General features: G+C 42.9%; 1 protein-coding gene across 2 annotated transcripts in view; it reads left to right on the top strand.

Annotated features, from left to right (window-relative positions):
• Positions 1 to 442: 442 nt before the first annotated feature.
• Positions 443 to 6,326, top strand: part of RAP1B (RAP1B, member of RAS oncogene family) — a 46,628-nt gene continuing 40,744 nt past the window's right edge. Inside the window, exon 1 of one of the 2 annotated variants that reach the window (XM_064590923.1) lies at positions 443 to 624. The gene's annotated coding sequence lies outside the window, so the exon portion shown is untranslated. The remainder of the gene's footprint in view (positions 625 to 6,326) is intronic. The other variant, XM_045873013.3, reaches the window with a different exon arrangement.

Genomic DNA, 6,326 nt, shown 5'->3' with positions numbered 1-6,326 from the left:
TGGCCTGGTTTCCTTCGTGCGAGATCTAGGTGTGTGGAAACTGCACGCTCTGTTACTTGCCCAGCCACTTTCCCCAGCACAAAGGAATACGCGAGCACCAACTGTTGGGTGGCGTTGGTGACTGAATTAGTTTGCATTAAAGGCACCTTTTAAGTTTCGGAGGGTTTCTAAACCCTTCGCCTCACTGTAACCCGCTGAGGTCAGGGAAGTCGACACGCGCATCTGCCCTGAGCCAGGTGGCCCAGGCGAAGCTAAAGGGGCTCCAGAGGTGAGAGAGAAACACCGCCCAGAACTCGCAGCGAAGGGGGCCGCGTGTGTCCGGCCTGCGCTGCGGCGGCGCGGAAGGCCCCGCCCCTCGACTCCCCTCGCTCCGCCCCGCGGCCCCGCCCCTTCCCCGGCCGCGCACTCGCGCCCCGCCCGCGGACGGAAGCGAGAGCGAGGCTGAACGCCTGACGTCAAGGCGACACCGCCAAACCTCGCCCAGAGTCAGGCGTGTAAACCAGCCGGAGCGGCGGCGGTGGCAGCGGCAGCGGCAGGACCGCCGTGGCGCCGGGAGCAGCGACCCGGAGGGAGCGCGAGGCGCGGGGCGACGCGGGCTGCGGGGACCCGGTGACAGCGTGAGAGGTTCGCAGAGTGCGTGCGTGGCCGCTGAGGGGAGCGGCGGCGGCGGCCGCGCGGGGCGGGGGCCGGGCGCCGGCTGAGGGGAGCGGGTGGGGTGCGGCGCGGGCCGGGCGGGGCGCGCGCGGCGGTCAGGGACCCTGGCGGCGGCGACGGCGGCTTCACGGCGCGCTGCAGGTGGTGCGAGGGCCCGGCGCCCGGCCGGCGAGCGCGCTGCCTTCCGGGCCGGCGGGGACGAGCAGCCGCTGCCGCCGCCGCCTCCGCGGGGGAACAGCGCGCTTTGCGGAAGGGGTCAAATGTCTGAAATATGGCGGAGGAAGTGAGAGCCCGAGGACCCCCCCCCCCCCCACACACACCGCTCGCTCCCTCCTGTCCGCGGCCGCCGCAGCCTCTCTTGCTGCCCGCCGTCCCCCGCCGGCTCCCCGGAGCACTCGTCCCCCGCCCCGGAGCCCCCTCGCTGGCCACCTCGGTGCCCTCCTGGGTGTGGGTGGAAGTTAGAACGGAAACCAGAAAGTTGTCTTTTGAGAAGACGCAGCTTCCCCCAGCCCCGAGCCAGGACGAGGAGCGTTCGGGGGAAACCACTCCCCGGCGCCCTGCAGGCTCCAGCCTGACAGGGAAAAAGTTTGCCTGAAACGGGACTGGTTTGCTCCATTTGTTGCGGGAAGTGGCAGGAGGAAGGCAGGGGAGGGAGCCCCACCTAGTCTGGCAGGAACCACCGCGTAGGGAAAAACTGTTAAAGGGGCCTTTCCCTTCGTCAGCAGGAGGAAATCTCTTTTCTCTTACAGAGGGAGACAAAATCCAGGAAGTTTGTCGTCTTCTCTTTTTCGCCATCTCGATGTGTCTAATCCTAAAACTGTCAGCACCATGAGTTTTATTTAAAATTACCCCAATTAACCGGGCCATTTGGATTTTTCTTCTGAAAAGAACTGCTGACTTTTGGAGAAAAGATCATCCTTACGAGTTTAAGCACAGGATTTGCTTCCCCTTCGCTCCACCCCCCCCCCCCCCATTAGTTTAGCAAAACATTTTTGCCCTGCAACTCTTGTTTGGAAGGAACGTAAGCAGTTCTGTATTACAGTAACGGGAAATTACATTTTTAACGGGGTAGAAAGTTGACACTAAATTAACATTGTGATTTTAGTATTTTAAGATTAATTCAGTCTAACTGGATTTTTGTTTTGCTGGTAGCATCTAATATATATCGAGTGCTTACAACTTAAAGCTTCTAACTCGCAAATTTATTTTTGACTCTTTTTTTGTAATTAGAATGCTGCTTAGACTTGCGCAACAAAACCTTATCTTAGCTAGAAACTAAAAAAGGGAGACGTTCATTTAATTTCAAACTCCGATCTCTCCTCAAAGCTGACTCTTGAATAGTATTTGAGTCATAATGGAGTCATGGGACTTTTTAAGGGCCGGAAGGGACTATTTAGGTCATCCAGTCCCACCCTCTCATGTTATGGAGGAGGAAACTGAGGCCTGGAAAAGATAAGATTAGTTAGTGGCCTTGCTGACTTTTAGGACAGTATGTAATAGAGAATCAGGAGAAAGAAATAGAGTATTTTTATAGTGAATTACATTTTTACAGGATAACAGTCATACACAAAATGTTAGTACCTTAGTCAAATAGTGTGGAAGAACCACATTCCCAGGTTTAGGAAAGGAAATTGATACTCAAGGAAGGTTAAGGACACAGAGCCCTGAATGATGGTCTTATTTGAGCCCTTCCTGCTTTTAAACTCTGCATGACAGTGTTTTCACTTGGATTTTCTTCTTTGGCATTCTCAATAAATTGTGAGGTTGCCTTATCTGAGGAAGCCACAAAGTAAATTTTTAGAACACCTGTAGCCATTTTAGTTTTAATGTGCCAGGTATCAGAATACAACTGAAGAACCCGATAATAAACTGGCTTAATTTAAAAATGTGATAGAGGGCATGAAAACAATTACTCTTGTCTTTTGCATTCTCCCCATAACACCCCCAGGCTTCACTCCATGAAAGTCATCTCTTTCTTTCTGTGACACCTATCACTTCTAACATTCTGTTACTGTTCTGTTATCATTATTCATACGATTTTTGTTACCTATTCCACTAAGTTGTAAAGTCCAAGGACAGGATGTCTTCTTTGTATGCCCCAAAGCACTGGCATGGTACATTGCACGTAGATAATACCAGTTTGTTAAATGTAAGCATAATGAGGGTAGGGACCATTGCATTCCCCATTGTATTCTTAGTTCCTAGAACCTTGCCTGTGCAGATAACAAGTGTTTAGCATTTAGACTTAAGAAATAACTGTAGTGAACATTTGAGAATATTTGAAGAGAACTTTGTCTTCCTTCAAAAGAAACATTTCTACATTGGCTTTGGAATCCTTTTTTTTTTTAAGATTTTATTTATTTACTTGACACACAGAGAGCGAGCTAGAGAGGGAACACAAGCAGGGGGAGAGGGAGAAGCAGGCTCCTGGCCAAGCAGGGAGCCCGATGCGGGGCTCGATCCTAGGATTCTGGGATCATGACCTGAGCCGAAGGCAGACACTTAACAACTGAGCCACCCAGGTAACATTACAAATTGATTTTCATTTTATCCTCAAAACAATCCTTATTAGAATTCCAATATAGAATTCCAGTATTTTCTCTTAGCCATATAAAGGGGAAGAGAACCCCCATGGTATGGGGCCATCAAGTAAGGAGTATCTGTTGAGATGTAATAAAGAATTAATCATAAAATTTTGATCATGTACATAAATACCATATTAAGTGCATCTTCTAGTGTAATTCAAGACTAGTAGAAGGCCTATTGAGAGGTTGATAACATAGTAACTAACTATACATATTTTAAATATAAAGTCTAAGATTTGGATGAGAAATTGCTCATTTTCAATTTTGACTTTTGTAGTAGGTACTTGATGAATATTTGTTAAGGGAGTGAAATTAATCAGTGAAACTGGATCTGAATACAGAGAAAATTTGGCTGTTTTACACAGGTGTTATTTTTTTTCCCAAATGTGTAATTTTAAATAAGCGGTTTTATTATTGAATACCAAGATCTCACTGAAAGCGCACATGTCATTTTCCTAGACTTAAATAATGTGTTCCTGTGTATGTATTGATAAAGAGGGTGGGTATTGATCTGTACTGTGTAAATTTGACATGACCAGGAATAGTTTAGTATGTATGAACTAAATAGTCAAAAGTGCTTTTGTTGTTGTTGTGGTAGTGATGTCACATGTTCAGTCTATAGAAAAACTTTGATAAGATTGATCTTAAACTTTGTGGGACCACATAAGGCTGTGATTAAAATAAATGCCTTGATTATTTTTCCCCTCATCATTTTTGAGGACTCCATAGTCTTAGAGATTAGGCTGAAGTTTTTACTGTTAGCCTTTTCAAGTTGAATTTCTTATAGAAAAAGTTAAGAACAGACATTTTGGCTGATGCAATGATTCATTGTAACATTGGACAAATTTTTCAATAAACAGGAGTACTGTACCATGTGCTGAAACACTTGTGCTGAAAGCCTAATATTTTTCAGTGTTCTTAGATATTTTGCAATAGTATCCAAAGGTACTAATTACCATTTGAGGACTTAAGTCTTTAATTTATTAATTCTTTGGAAATCTCATGAAAACATTGGAAGCAGTAGCTACAAAGAATAGAATGAGTTTATCCATTTGCAGGAAGGACTAGCTTTCTATATATATAATCTGTTGTACTTTGAGCCTAGTTGAACACTGGATTCTAGTCATAGAATTCCTGTTTTAAAGAAGAAAGGTTATGCTGCCTTTAAAAAATTAAAACCACTTTTTAAAATGTTCCACAAACAAAAAGAAATACCACTATTCCATACTTCCTAACACTGGTGTGTTTATTCCTAGTGTTAGTCAAATTAGGGTATACAGCAACTGATTATTATTTCAGTAGCGATTTAGAAGGAATTTTTGCTCAGCATTAATAGAGGATCAAGATTTTAAACTGTTTCCAAAGAGCCTTAAAACTTAGAAAGAAATGAATATTTAGGGAAATGTACCATGTTTTAAATAATATTTAAATTACTTATCAAAAGAAAAAATATCTGCAACATGAACTGAAGAAATTCCATCTGGTTTTTATTATACAGAACAATATTCTGGAATATAACTATGATTAAAGTTTATTGTATTTGAGGTACTTGAGTACTAGAAATACGTTCACTTTTAGGGGTGCCTGGGTGGCTCAGTCATTAAACATCTGCCTTCAGCTCAGGTCATGATCCCAGGGTCCTGGGATCAAGCCCCGCATCGGGCTCCCCGCTCGGCGGGAAGCCTGCTGCTCCCTCTCCTACTCCCCTTGCTTGTGTTCCCTCTCTCGCTGTGTCTGTCAAATAAATAAATAAAATCTTAAAAAATATATATATGTTCACTTTTATTTTTTTATTTTTTTTATTTTTTTTATTTTTTTTTTAAAGATTTTATTTATTTATTTGAGAGAGAGAGAATGAAAGAGAGCATGAGAGGGAGGAGGGTCAGAGGGAGAAGCAGACTCCCCGCTGAGCAGGGAGCCCGATGTGGGACTCGATCCCAGGACTCCAGGATCGTGACCTGAGCCGAAGGCAGTCGCTTAACCAACTGAGCCACCCAGGCGCCCCTATATATGTTCACTTTTAAATTAAGAATCCCAGTCTCTCTAGCCATAGAGAGAAATTATCTAGTGTTCTGATTTTGGATTTTACATTGAGTTGGTTTCTAAAGCTTACTCTCGTAGTTATGCTATTTTATAATTTTGTAGTTAAGTTCCTTTATATACTTTATATATTTTATACATACAACCAGTGAGACCTTTTAAATTTAAACCATTCTGATCTCATGAGATAATTTGCTAGGTAGTCTTTTCCAGTGGTGAGGAATTAAGTGTTTTTAACTGTTGTGCAAGTAGACTCAATAAAGATGTTAAAGGAAGAGAGCATTTATTTAAATCAGTTATAAATCATTTTGATTGCATTAAATTATTGACTTCTTGGAATCACATCATCACATTATAGATCTTGCTGAATTTTTCAGTATTGCTTTGAAAATTTATTTCAGTAAATACGTACTTTTAATAAAATGGATTTTTTTTTCTTATATTCAAAATTTAGCATTTCATTGAATAACTTTATTTTGAAAATATACAGTGAACTGATTGCCCCAATAGTGGATTACCTCTACCTGTTGCTTTCCTCTTTGCCTTGTGGAAAAGAAAAAAGATCAAAGAAAATCTGTTTTGTCCATTTAATAGTAGTTTTTGGCAAAAGCTTCTGGAAAGGAAATGGAAAATGTTACGTAAAATAAAATTCTAATTATCTGTGTCTTCTAAAATTTATATTTTAAAGTTTATACATTGGAATATATTTTTCCAAGTCACTTTATTCTAAAAAAAATTAGGAGACTTTCTGAAAGTTCTCAGTTAATGGGACTGAGGATTTCAGTAAAATAAAAACTAAATAGGGGCGCCTGGTTGGCTCAGTCATTAAGCGTCTGCCTTCAGTTCGGTCGTGATCCCAGGGTCCTGGGATCGAGCCCTGCATCGGGCTCCCTGCTCCATGGGAAGCCTGCTTCTCCCTCTCCCATTCCCCCTGCTTGTGTTCCCTCTCTCACTGTGTCTCTCTCTGTCAAATAAATAAACAAAATATTAAAAAATAATAATAAAATAAAAACTAAGTATAAACTAATTAGTAGGTTCTGGATGTCA

This window comes from Mirounga angustirostris, unplaced genomic scaffold (assembly GCF_029215605.1).
Source record: "Mirounga angustirostris isolate CCGP_5_RB_7025 unplaced genomic scaffold, mMirAng1.0.hap1 SCAF_5, whole genome shotgun sequence".
NCBI lineage: Eukaryota > Metazoa > Chordata > Mammalia > Carnivora > Phocidae > Mirounga > Mirounga angustirostris.
This window is presented reverse-complemented; position numbering and strand designations above follow the sequence as displayed.